Source organism: the organism of the source record quoted next, unplaced genomic scaffold, assembly GCF_019419815.1.
Source record: "Pyrus x bretschneideri cultivar Hongxiangsu unplaced genomic scaffold, Pyrus_bretschneideri_v1 Contig51, whole genome shotgun sequence".
Classification (NCBI taxonomy): Eukaryota; Viridiplantae; Streptophyta; class Magnoliopsida; order Rosales; family Rosaceae; genus Pyrus; species Pyrus x bretschneideri.
Genome location: NW_025999789.1, coordinates 373119 through 387713, shown reverse-complemented (window position 1 = coordinate 387713; position 14595 = coordinate 373119). Strand labels below are relative to the sequence as shown.

At 36.3% G+C, this 14595-nt stretch overlaps 1 long non-coding RNA gene and 1 pseudogene across 9 annotated transcripts; one reads left to right on the top strand and one right to left on the bottom strand.

The window, feature by feature from the left end:
* Positions 1 to 292: 292 nt before the first annotated feature.
* Positions 293 to 6548, bottom strand: LOC103940702. 9 transcript variants are annotated; one of them, XR_007253003.1, is made up of 16 exons: positions 5862 to 6548; positions 5690 to 5752; positions 5297 to 5497; positions 5093 to 5178; positions 4689 to 4937; positions 4497 to 4590; positions 4294 to 4378; positions 4165 to 4193; positions 3736 to 3789; positions 3555 to 3625; positions 3267 to 3440; positions 3070 to 3135; positions 2866 to 2912; positions 1577 to 1628; positions 814 to 905; positions 293 to 694 (listed from the first exon to the last, which is right to left on the bottom strand). It is a non-coding gene; the product is annotated as an uncharacterized LOC103940702 (long non-coding RNA). The 9 variants fall into 9 exon arrangements; XR_007253004.1 differs by lacking the exon at positions 4165 to 4193 and adding an exon at positions 1124 to 1188 and having other exon boundaries at positions 293 to 706; XR_007253002.1 differs by lacking the exon at positions 4165 to 4193 and adding an exon at positions 1124 to 1176.
* A 3492-nt stretch (positions 6549 to 10040) lies between these two features.
* Positions 10041 to 13389, top strand: LOC103954090 (annotated as a pseudogene).
* Positions 13390 to 14595: the final 1206 nt, after the last annotated feature.

Below are 14595 nucleotides of genomic sequence, written 5' to 3'. Positions count from 1 at the left end.
AACGATCCATGTTAGTAGATCAAAAGGATCCTGATCTCCTGCTCAGGAGAGGATCCAATTGCAAGTTTCTCTACCTTCACGGATGAAATTTAAAGCTGATGGGTTCCATTTATAGTACAAAAAAATCATCTCAAAACGAAGGATAATACTTGGATGGTAAGTTGTTAGAACACTACTAGAAAATGTGCCCGCGCGTTGCTGCGGGACTTGAATGCATCACCTTGAATTGCATGAATAAGATACATTTTACCTGAATAAATTCAACACAATCATAAATTAAGAAAGGGATAGATGAGTGAATGAAATCGGTAAGATATGCATCTTCGTTTTTATATACATTCAACTGAGCTAACTTGAAAAGACATTGTACAATGAATAGGACGAAACTGAACGTTTTGGTTCCCTAACCTGAAACCCCTTGTCTCAGACACCCAACACCTCTCTTCCTCAGAAGATTGAGACTACTTTTCATATTTTCATTTTAATGTACCAGCACGAAAACGATAGTATATTCCAAAATTAGTAGTTTACAAAGAAATATAAATATTGTTTTCAAGGAATTAATATGATTGCAAATGTAATAGCTCCATACATAGTCAGGTAGGATAAATGATGGAAGACGCACTGAAATTTGAGGTCCATAGGTTGAGAAGAGTCCATAGCATTGATCCATATATGGATAGCTTGCACAGATCTACAATTCAAGCTCCGAACAAAGTCTCAATTTATCAGCAATTGTGACAATCATTATTCCTAAAAAAGTTATTGATTCACAAATAAACAAATGAAAGTAATCGAAAAAGAAACGCTTACCACATGCTAGCTGAATTCGAACTCAAAATGACCACGATATTATCCCAGCAATGATCACAAAGAGATTGCTGCCGGGGACTTCTGTCCATCCCCTGAAAACAATGGAATAATATATCCATTAAAAAACGTCACAAAAAGATTTACGGTAACTGCTCAACTATTATAATTATATGGTTCTCTTGGCATATTCAGAATTCAAAATAAAATATGACAGTTGTTTGCACTTGTAAAAAATTTCTCTTTACAAAACTACATAAATTGTAATGACCCAAGAAATCAAAATTTGATTAGGCATTAGAAACAATGTTACCTTTTGGAGAAAAGGATGCTCAACCAAACGGAAGCCCAAATTTAAAATAGCAACTGAATAAGAATCTGATGTTATAAAATCCGTAAGAAGCGTGTAGTGCATCTAATTTAAAAAGTCTCTCACACATATGCAATTGCATGTAGCGCACCAGATACCAAAGGACTGCAAAGGATTGCTTTGTCAGAGAAAGTAAAAGAATAAATTGAATCAACTGAACATGCTTCTTGCCAACCAACAAAGTAAAACACAGGGCAACAAAATCACAAATCAACATAGGCATCTCTTAAGAATTTAAATAACCAAGATTTCGATGAACTGATTGTAATCATTTGTGCATAGATGTGTCACTATTTACATAAAACGCGTGAAGGACAATCAGTTTAGAGTTTCAAAATATAAAATATTAAAATTTCCATAAAAGATAAGCATTGGGAAACAAAGTTGGCATCTCACCTTCCACAATAGGTCAACAAATCCTTTGATTACGCTTTAGCTTCTTGTTTAACTGAAAACACATTCATTGTTCAGAATATCATAATTTCATGGAATGGTTCACCTTTGAATCAAGAACTCCCTTGTTTTATGTATGGTACTAATAATCAACTCATAATATTGGATCTCAATTTATTTCAAACTTTTATGCATTTTTTACTATTCTAGGATCCATTTAGGCAATCTCTTAGACCATTAGTTTGTTCCATTTGACTAAAATTAAAAACAACACATGCACTTGCTGCTTAGTGACTTGATAAGCCAGTCACAAAGATAACATGTAGAATGCAAATATGGATTAGGAAAAAACAACAGCTATAGAATTGATTATATAGAAGAAAAATACATACTTATTGTGAGGTTATCCCAGCTATCCACTATGACCCAATATCTATAGCAAGTAAAAACTATGGCAACAAAGATCTCACGTATATAAATCTTACATAAACTTTGTTTTTGTACAGTGTCTTCTCCCTTCAATGACAGTTTGTTTCTTATCCAAAAAAATAAAATGAGCATGTTAATGATACTCACATGTGCAAAATGCTAATCCTATGGTCTAAAGTTAACTGAGTTTTTTAGTGTAAAATCCCTAATTTCACTGCATTTCGATTGATCACAGTTCGTGACTTGTTAAACTTGTTATATCCTTAGACATTTTGGGAACTTGACGGCTTAAATTTTCTTTAGTCACAGATGTGCTCATAAAAGCAAATTACAGTGACCCAATCTATACTAAAAAACTTGGAGAAGGGACTCAATTAGTCAACAAACAGGTGCCTCACTTTTCATGTTAAAGACCAAAGAGAGAAACCAAGCCGAACTCTTCAAAATTTGTTGGCACACATGCATCATCGGCTCAATTGAATGTATAATGCATACTTAGATACAACCATTCAAACAATTGTTATAGATTGACATAAGCCTCTAAACTTCAAAAAAATTGAAACCTTAAAAAAGCAAAACCTTTTTTCCTTCATATTTGAACTGTTTCGATTAGCTTATCTCTCTATCACTTGATTCATTATTCTAAAGGAAGTTCTAATCACTACCAAAACAGCTTAATAATAGTTGATTATCTCTAAAAAAAAAAAAAGAGGGAAAATATGAAATACTAACTATACTCAAAATCCCAAATGTGTAACACATGGTTCTCATCTAAACCCTGATTCTAAAATTTAGAATTCGACACAAAAATGAAAATTGGAATGATTAGCATGGAAATGAGAGAGGGAGAAGGTCTTCCTTACCAACGACGTGAAATCCAACTGCCATTTCAAGCTCCCTCAATCACAACCTGTAGGAAAATATCAAGCCCAAACATAAGTTCACTAAAATCCGAATTCAATATAATCAAACAGAAACAAAATACCAAAATTATAAATAAATAAAAAACTAAACAAAACTATAAATTAAAACTTTCAACTGAATACCCCAGAATTTAAATTACTTACCAGTAACAGATTTCTCTGAGTAATCAACTTCTCAATTATGGTCATCGAACACAACATTCTCCAAAACTGCCAAACACATGCAACCATATTTGATAAGAATTTGAAATATCACTCCAATCATGACACAGAACATAAACATTTCCCACTAACTGTCATTTTTAAAGTAGAATGTTCAATTAAATCATGATGTTAAGTACCAGTCCCAAATTTGATAGCATTCCAAATATCTGGTTCCCAGTTCTTTGACAAATCAATGCATTTGGCATAGCAACCACCTTCAATGTTTGACATAACATTGTTGCTCCAGCAGTGCTCATCAAATCCAATTAGTTACCGATTATGATGCGTAGACAGAGTCGTCTTCCCAGTGCCTGCAACAAACATCCCAGGATCAGTTACACAAACACAAAAGAAACTGAAACACAAAAGATTGATGTATCATCGCCAATTGATCATTGCACACATAAAATTATCATGATTCATACCTCTGCGTCGATATGGAATTTTATAAACTGGACAAATGGAACCCGATTTCATTGACTTCATGGTGCAAGTGCTGTAAAAAATAAGCAAACACTGGCAATATGATCAAGCACATTCCAAGTATTAATACATCTAAATAAAACCTAACATTCATATGCGAATAATAATGAAGGTAGAGATTACTTGCAGAAGAGATGATTGCAATTGAGTGAATCCGCAGAACTCAGTAGACTCAAACTGCAAAACAGATGGGGAAAAATTAAACCCATTAACAGAGTGAAGAGAAATTTTAAATCTTTAAACGAATTCTAGACAAAATCATGTAAAGGGTCTATTTTGGCTACCGAGAAACTTAGTATACATTTGAATATTATAACATTTTAATACAAAAATTTAGCTTTATTCAGATGGGAGAGATCAAAGGTTGCATCATTTAGCTTCACACATGGCCACAACACAATTTCAAAAACTCTGTCATCTCAAAGTCACATTCTTTATCAAACTCCCACTCCAGAATCGAACAGAGGTTGATAACGGACAAAAAGAAATACAAAGTACGAAATATAATCAATATCATCAGTCAAAACTTGGTGCAAAGGGTGAGGGGTCAACCATCTGACATTTTTCCCCTTAACCTCTGCCTACATGGATAAACAACGGAAGAATTCATAACCAAATAACACAATAACATAAAATGCACAGTTGAAGATTTGATAAGCAGTGTACAGTACATAACCAAACCTGATAATATATGCCTTTAACAGATACAAAGACTTTACGCAATTTATGAGTCCAAGATATGTAAGCTTGCCATTCATGACTCAACCTGGTATGAAAGCAACACCAATATTAAGGGAAGATTCCACGAAACGATTAACTCCTAGAAGTAACTAAGCATCATTTCATACTTCAGAACTCCTTTTTTTAGAAAAATTCAAATATACCTTCGACAGTTATGAATGCGTTTGACATCAATTCTGTCCTCAATAGCTGAGGCAGTCGTCTATATCTCTAAGTGTGTCAATGAATTTTGGACATCTGCAGTTCCAAACATACCAAACAACAACTGTCAGAGGCCCTACATACAATAACAGACACACAACTAATTTTTTAATAGTAAGAAAAACCCAACAAACCTCTGCAAAATAATTCTATCTAATTTGTAAGTGGGTCTTCTTTCTTTCAGGAGAGCAGCTCGTTCCTTGTTCTTCTTCGCATCGGCTCTCTTTACTTTTCTTTCGTATGCTCTTATCTCTCTCAACTGCTCGAGTAGCGGTTCATGCTGAATGAAAGAAACATCCTTCAAGTGATAATAGGTATGGTGATTTCCTTTCACCTTTTTCTTCAGCTCCCAGGGGAACACGCCCTTTAGAATACACAATTTCCTATAATTTCCAACAGCATGCACATATATTAAGCAATCATACAATAATTCAACCGATAAATCCGAATAATGCACAAACCCTAAACCCTAGATTAACATAAATTACATAAATCATGTGAAAATACAGAAATTACAACTTGAATACCAGAGACAAACCTGAAGAAGGGAAGACTGACTTGAAGCTGCTTGACAGCTTGTGACCTGGTGACATACCTCGCGGCATTTCCTTCCTTCTTCTTTCCCTGCAAATTCGAGGGACAATCAACTGGAAGTGTGAGAAAATGGTGAAATTAAATATTGGAAATCGTTCTTTTAATACTTACGTACATAGGAGAGCTTATCGGAGACAGAGGAGGTGACCTAGAATTTACTGCAGGCCTGTAATGCTTATGCTTCACCTGGGCCTCGATTTGCAGATAGAGGCTTGGCCTGATTGAAACGAAGCACAACCTCTCTCCCCCTTGAAATTTGAAATCCCCACCCAAAAAACCATGCACGGGCCTTCCTGATGTGAACGGTGGAGTAAGACGACATATGCGAGAGAAGAGATCGGAGAGGGATCTGAGGAAAATTACAGAGTGAGAAAATTTTTCTTGGGATTTTTATTGTGTCATTTGAGTAGCTGAAAGAGGACTACAACAGTCAAATATAGTGAAAGCATAATTAAGGGCAATCTGATTGTATGATTAAAGAAAGCTTATACCTTCCATAAAAGAAATCAAAGCGAAAACCAGGAAGAGATTGATACCTTACCGAACGTTAGGGGGTAGCCCAAGTTGACCGAAATGGACGAAACCTTGCTCGACCTCTCTCTCTCTGTCCACATGAGAAAACAACATCACCCAAAACGTCAGAGATTTCCAAAACCAAAAGGAAATCAAGAGAGAGAAACGGAGGAGAGTGAGAGAGAGAGAGATCGGAGTACCGTTAGTTAAATCGTGGACGGCGTCAGTTCTCCGACCACTGTGATCCCTGAAGATCTCTTCGGCCGTTCGCCCACTCGAGCCCATCTCCCTGCTCCTCTCCTTCATCTCACCGAAGCTCTCGAGCTACATAAATGAAGGCCAGACCCTGCCATTCGTCCCTGAGGCATCCCTTCCTCACCGACTCTGCGTAACCCGTCAACCCTAAAGAATACACACACCCATGCTTTCCGCTCTGTATCTCTCTCTCTAAAATGGGAGAAAATCCCATAGATCCTGGCAGATGAGCTAGCAAAATCTTTCTCTCACTCAATCCAAATCCGTAGCTCCCATCCGTCTCCAATCTGTCAGGGCCTGTGTCTCCCTCCTCTGTAGTCGCTCTGCCCCCCTCTCTCCGCTCGCCACAGCGACACCCAGCTGTCTCAGAGTCAAAAATGGGAGCCATTATCTCTCTCAAATTCGTCAGCCGTGATGTCCCATTCCCCTCTCTCTCCCCGAGTCAAAGCTGAAATGCAGGCCATGTGTCTCCCTGCTCTGTAGTCGCTCTGTCCCCCTCTCTTCGCTCGACACAGCGACACCCAGCTGTCTCCGAGTCAAAAATGGGAGTCATCATCTCTATCCAATCTGTCAGCTGTGATATCCCCCTCCCCTCTCTGCCCGAGTCAAAAGCTGAAATGCAGCAAACGGTTGAAAATCAGTTCTTAAGCCTGAGTGGTAATTGTGTAAATAAAATGAAAGTGTATTAAAAGCCACCGAGTGGCAATCCTGTAAATAAACTGAAATGTGGTCCAAAACACTGTTTATTTCTACAGTGCAATTTCGCCTCCTTCTTTAGACTAAAGTAATATTGCTGCTAATCGATCACACGGATTAACACGCATGCGCCCTCTTGTTTATAAATCCACCGACTGTTGAATTTCCATATGAATATTCTGGCAATCACAACCCAAGAGTGATCCCGAAAGAAAACCATTTACTCATTTACAAACGTTACTGTATAAATTCATGTTGGCAAGGTTTCTAATCTTAGGTGCTTGTATTTCTACTTTGAACTGAAGCATCTCGCACTTTGTACGAAGTCTTTAGAAAGTGCGAGATTCTTCGACTCAGAACAGAATCAATCTAGTCAAAGAGGCACACCATCAATACTAGTAGCACCTCCTTAATTAACGTCTTATCCACGGTAAATAACAAGCAAACGGTGGTAGAATCATTCAAAATATACTTTTTATAAATTTTAAGCCATCTGGTGATCGTTGTTATACAGTCGGAGAAACAAACTAAGAATATGGATGTCGTGAACGTAAGAAATGTTTATCTGAGACAAACACACAACCACCCACCATATAATCACTCGTCTTCGAGCTGTTGCATTAAATTTTTGCAGCAAGAATGCTTTTGGATCCATTTGACCTGGTGGCCTCCCGATACCTGGCAAGATATTCAACATGCTTTCAAGTACTGGGAAGAGATCATTCAAACTCATGAAATTTGGAGATTCAAACTCACCGATTCTTAGCCGAGGAAATTCTCTGTTCCCTCGAAAGTGATAGATCACACTCTTCAGCCTGAATAACAAAACAAAATCCAGTGATATGTACCGGTCTTCCACATATTCTCCTTAAGTTTGAAAGCAGAAAAACGCAAAATTGAAATGCCATGCAAGAGGGGGATGAAAATTAATACATTTTCAGTAATTATACGAGTGCTTAATTGGTTGATAAGCCTGAAAAAGGGAAGCTTGACCATAATAATTTTGGTAACACCGCATAATCATGGTCTTTATTCTTCAGGGTAGAAGTAGTGATGGTCTAGTAATAACAAAGGAGCCATCCTAATATGCAGCTCCTATATAATTAGTTCACCAACGATTCTTCTACTTGATTATACCAACGTTAACACCAGTGTCTAAGCAGGTTCTAACATTTTTGGCAAGACACTTTTCATCATTGCTTAATCACATAGATGCATAACTGCTTAAAACTCGAAAGTAAAAAAATTGATCATACCCATTGTGGTATACATGACCTCCGTTGGGTACGTAAAGACGAAGTACCCCACACGGTAAGGTCATATCATCATGAAACTACATAAAAGAATAAATAAATACTATAAAGCTATACAAAGATGCTATGCGTACAAAAAAAACTTAAAAGCCAGAAGAAGAAAGTACCACAAGCACGTGATTGAGAGATAGCTTACAATAAGCAGCAAGGGGTCCTGTCTGTAGTTTAACAAAAGAGAGGAACAAGTTAAACCATGCACTGATATCTCTTCTAGTCACATTTACATAACCAGTAGCATTAATAGCTCTAAGCCTCTAACATACAAAAATGAAGCAGTTAATGAATTGCGAATGGGTTTGAAAGTGTGCTAGAAGGAATGAAATGCACAGAACAAATACCATTTCAGTATATTCATTGAAATCCCATTGGAAGTTATAAACATAAACAGCAAGGCTAGATAAATGAATAACCTTTGCAAATAGAAGTACAATAACATAATTCCGTCAGATGTTAAAAGAAAGTATATACCGTTGAAGAGTATAACCATTATCTCGAAAGAAAAACAAGTTGTGAAAAACAAAACCCAAAGAATATGAGGCACTAATCTTTGCGGACATAATACTAGAAACAATTGCATGGTCTTCAATCCTCTTCAAGATAGCGTTGATGCCATTATATTTCAGTGGTGTAAAGGCAAATCCACAATGAGAATCAGAGAAAAATTGATCAAAAAGAATAAGCAGAGGTACTTGATTGGAAGCAACAGTAGATTGCGCTGAAAGTAAACATGGCATGATGCATAGAATCATTACCAACTCTAATGGACACCCATTATTGAGTAGACACATTGCTATCTCAAATGATAACCATTGCAAGGCTTGTTCTCAAGGGAAGTTGATAATTAGACCATCACAACTAAAGGTTGATGCTGAATCCCCATCATTTCTGCAAAGAATTCAAGGGGATATTTGTGGGCCTAGTCAACCATCCTGTGGACCATTTCAATATTTTATGGTTTTGGTTGATGCATCTACCCGATGGTCACATGTTTGTCTCTTGTCTACTCAGAATGTAACTTTTGCGAGACTTCTTGCTCAGATAATTAAATTACGAGCACAGTTCTCAGATTACCCTATTAAGTCAATCCAACTTGATAACGCTGGTGAATTTACGTCTCAAACTTTTGATGATTATTGTATGACATTGGGCATTGATTAAGTGGATTCAGTTAATAGCTCGCACTCTGCTCATGAAAACAAAATTGTCAAGTTTTGCATGGGGACATGCCATCTTACATGCTGCATCATTGGTTCGATTGAGACCTATAGCCAACCACCAATACTCCTCAGTACAACTCGTGTTTGACATCAACCAAACATTTCACATTTACGAGTTTTTAGTTATGTTGTTTATGTGCCTATTGCACCGCTGCAACGCACTAAAATGGGACCTCAACGTAAACTAGGAATTTATGTGAGTTTTAATTCACCATCTATCATTAGATATTCGGAACCCCTGACAGGTGATATGTTTACAGCTCGTTTTGCTGATTGTCACTTTGATGAGACAATATTCCCGTCGTTAGGGGGAGAAAAGATCATTCCAGAAGAACGGCAAGAGCTGACATGGGTTGTACCCACCTTGTCTCATTTTGATCCTCAAAGCATTCAATGTGAAAATGAAGTGAAAAAAATCGTTCATCTTCAAAGTACTGCCAATCAAATGCCAGATGCATTTAATGATGCTATGAAAGTGACAAAATCACATATACCAGTTCTAAATGCACCTGCAAGAATTGATGTCCATGTTGGACAAAATAAAGTGGCAACGAATAATTCATCTGGTGCACGCCTGAAGCGTGGTAGACCCCTAGATTCAAAAGATTTAGCCCCTCGAAAAAGAAAGTCGAGGGCACAACTGAATCCAAATGAAATCATTCAAGAAGAGAAAATGAATGACAAATCCACAATTCATGATTCTGTACTTTCAAAAAAAGAACATATCCTTGATGAGACACATGTACCTAAAAAAACAGAGGTACATGAAAGCAAAGAAATCTCCATAAATTATGCATGTACAAAAGAAATCTCCTATGAAATTTAAACTGGAATTTCACCCAAATTCAATGAAATTCTTCAAGAATTTCAATGATATTGGATCAAAAATCGCGACACCATGTCAAATTTAGTCAAAAAATTGGACGGCAAGGTCGTGGTCTTGCTTCAGGCGAGGTGGGTTTTCTAGGTTTGGATGCTATAGGTGTCAGGTTCCAAAGAAGCTGGATGCTCCATGTTTGCTCGGGGTCACGGGTTTGAAGAAACCATATGGCAATTTCAACCAAAAAAAAAATTGTGTTTTGTTTTTTTTTGTTTTCTTCAGATTATGAAATTCAATTATATGCATATTTAATTCAATAATATAATGCATGTACATATATTTAATGCAATTCATGGCAAATATTGAATTCACATAATTCAACAATTATGAATATAATGCATACACAATCTATCAGGGCTGCAAAAATATCAAGATAAAAACGTTGTTTTGGAAAAACCTGATTGTGTGATTGTATGGATGAAGTGGTTTGATGCAGAAAATCTCTTCATCAAATTCCTAAGCGCAGCGGTAGAAGCGTGTTGATAACATGTTATAGCCTATTTTAATTGACAAGGGGAAGGGGGCCAGTGGTAAAGAGAGGAAGTAGAGAAAGATATGTATTTGTAGAATTGTAGGGGAATGTATGTGTTATCCCTCATATGTAGTGCCTTTATTTATAGTAATAAGGGGGAAGGAATCATTCATCCCCAAGGAATACAAGTTGTAATAGAAAGTGATAACTAGAATCAAATCTAATCTAGGATTTACACAATCACACTTTAATAGGAAGTTTATAACAAACTTTTTATATTTAAGTACTTTAACTTAGTAGTTCAAATATTCAAGTAGTATTTATAATACGCTACTATTGTGAAGAGAAAAAAAAATATTTGAACCCATGTAACTTTTTTTTTTTTACACCCAACTTACTTTCTACATTCATATTTTTTTTTCATTAAACTATCAATATCTCTTTAAAGTTTAAACCCAAATTTATCACCTAAACTACTCTCACAAATCCAATTCAATATGTAAATTTATCTTTACACCCATTTAGAAAATAAAAACCTAAGATCATGTCTTGCAATTCTTTTAAGGCGTGAAAAGAGCAATCAAATCAATGAGGTTTACAACAATATGTGAGTGATCATCCAAAGGTGTAACTGGTTCATCGGCTTATTTGACTAATCCATCACTCACATATTGTAGTCTCTCTCTAATGACATTTCATCCATGAATGTTCTGCAACTCATTCAATCTTAATACAAAGTAGGTTTGTGTAACTCGATACCAAATTTTCCTGTCAATGATTGATTGGACAACCTTTCCATGTTGTCCAATCTATTCTCAACCTCTCCCTGTTGTCCAATCGATGCTATTGCGAAGAAAGCTTGGATTGATCTTCGCAAGTTATGATTCTTGGTTTTATTGTTTTTTCTGTTGTAAGGCATGCTTGATCACTAATCAAACTACTTTTTGTTTCTACTCTACCCAAATATTGTGTTCAATCTTGATTGAGCTTTAGTTTTCATTATTGCAACCTACAAGTTCTTGGTTGATCTCTAATGAATGTGCGGAGCATCAAGTCTATTTCTGCAACTGCAATATAGTTATGTTGTTTTTTTTTAATCTAAAATATAACATATATTGATCAAATAATTTTTAATCATTTTCAAGAGCCACAATATTATTAGTGGGTTTATTAATAAATTTTAATTTTATTGTTATTTTCATCTTGTACTTGATAGTAATTAAATAATAGGATAAAAAGAAAAATTACATTTGAAATTTAAGTTGGGTGTAGAGTAAGGTTATATGGATTCAAAATAAAATTTTCCAAAAAAAAGATGTCTAGAAGTTGACTTAATGAAACTTGAGGAGAAAAGAAAAGCAAGTTTATTATAGAAGACATTCTCTGTCATCCCCTTTTTTTTTACTCTAGTCTGGAGGTTAAGGTCAATCCTGCTAAAAAAATATTCTAGTTCCATCCCTGCATACGTTGAGAGCTTCGTACAACAACTCACAGATGGGAAAATATACTTAAAGATGCGGCAATGATGGATATACAAAAATCTCATTCTACACTCCTCACAAATGTATTCTTGGAGTGCCAAACGACATTTTTGAAGTGTTAATAACAATTCACTTAATCAATTATCTCACAAATATACTTTCTAATTAATCAATTATCTTACAAACACACATATATACAGCATGTAAATGCTATTATTATTGCTTTATTACATGTGTATACATAATACTACTGCAGCTACACCTTGGCGATCGCTGCACGTTTGTTTCTTAGCCTCGAGGACCAAAAGGACATAGACAAACTGGGCCACTCTTTGTATCTGGCTAACGCCGGAGTCATATCGATGCCTATTGACTTTCCTGGGACCCCGCTTCGCAAAGCCATCAAGGCCTCCAAACTCATCAATGGGATGTTGACGGAGATAATAAAGCAGAGGAAGGCTGATTTGGCTAATGGCAAGGCTTCTCCGACGCAAGACATTTTGTCACACATGCTCATGACATGCGATGAGGATGGAACCTACATTAAGGAATTGGATATCAGTACTAAGATTATGGGGCTGTTAATTGGTGGTTATGAAGCTACTGGCGCTGTTTGCACCCTCATTGTCAAGTTTCTTGCTGAACTCCCTCACATCTACGATGCAGTCTACAAGGGTACGTAATTGCACCAGATGCTCCATCATTTGGGCACTTGGGTTAAATGACATCCAAATTACTAAAAATAATACTTATGGTTTCGTTGTTGTTGGATGCTAAATCAAATACTAATTACAGAGCAAATGGAGATTGCAAATTCGAAAGCCCCTGGAGAGTTGTTAAACTGGGATGACATTCAGAAAATGAAGTACTCATGGAATGTAGCTCAAGAAGTGATGAGATTGACACCACCAATTCAAGGATCCTTCAGGGAAGCCACAACTGACTTTGTCTTCAATGGATACACAATTCCAAAGGGTTGGATATTATTTGGAGTTCGATCACAACGCACAAGAGTGCAGATTATTTCCAGGAACCCGATAAATTTGATCCGTCGAGGTTTGAAGGAACCGGGCCAGCACCATGCACTTATGTTCCATTTGGAGGAGGGCCAATGATGTGCCCCGGCAAAGAGTATGCCCGGATGGAAATACTTGTGTTCATGCACAACCTGGTCAAGAGGTTCAAATGTGAGAGACTTCTTCCCCAAGAGAAAATTGTAATGGACCCATTGGCCATGCCTGCCAAAGGACTTCCAATCCGCCTTTTCCCTCACAATCACATTAATTGAAACCACCATAACTATCAATTTGTTTGATTACACTGAAATATTAATTTCAATAATTTGTGGTTTTCACTTTGTACAATGATGATGATGTAATAATGTAATAATGTGAATGTGAACTACACATTCTAGCAAGAATATACTATATGTTGTGTTGATTTACTGCTAGACGACTATCTATCTTATCAAATAAATTTAGGTAAATTACACAAAACTACCTCAATTGTTGGTCGAATCACATTCTCATACCACTTGTTTTAAACATTGCAATGTTATACCTTAACTTATGAATTTGTTGCAATGTCAGACCTCTATTAAATTTTTTGATAATTTGGCTGTTAAATGATAACGTGGCAAGAGTAGAGCCTACTTCTTTGCCAACTGGAATAAAAAATTAATTATTATTAATAATGTGGTGCATATGTGTATGAAGTTGTGTTTAAGAATGTGGTAGGTTGGGTTGTGTAAATTTTCGGTATTTAATGGAATTTAAAAGTTTTAAGCTTAAAAAATGTTCATAAAAAAAGTAAGCTAAAATTCTTTGTAATTATGCTCTCTTTTCAACTCTAGGCAGTACTAATTACGCAGATCACAACGTTTCCTAATGAGGATTATGAAAGAGGCATGGTTCTGTATATGATATGGAGACTGCCACGTTATACCAGCAAACCACCCGCTTCAACCGTCGCCTTATGACTTTGTCGGCGACACCCAATACCTTCTTTCTCCTCTTCTCTCTCTCTCTCTCTCTCTCTCTCTCTCTCTCGTATGTCGAAATGTAACTCGAGGATAGTCAATGGCACCCTTAGATTTGTTGTTGACGGCCTCCGATTCAAGGACTTGTGAGGTCAGCGGAATCCCCATCAGTTAAATCATGTTTTTTGTTATATTAAATTATTTTTATATTTGATTGATCTGAAAAATGATAAAGCGCGATTAAAATTGTAAAGATGAGATTGATGGATTTACGAGAGGAATGGTAGCCGGCGCGGACGGGGAAGAAGAAGAAAGGCTGGGGGGTCTTTTTACAGATGTCAATAAGTGATTATTGGAGAACACCACCTGTCATGCATATGTGTGTCTATCCATTACTTTGAAAAATTCCTCAATGGAGTGGTAATCTGACCAATGAAGTTTAGACAGGTAACGTTGCGACGATTGGTTATTTTTTATTTTTTGAAGTAATTGAGATTGTTAGATGTATAAAAAAATTTGTTACATGTCAAAATTTTATTAATCACATACGTCATGTCAATTGTGTACCGGATTGGAAACACAATAACTCATGTTAAATTATTTATGTCTCTTTTAGACCATTTTTAACTCTTGGATTAAAAT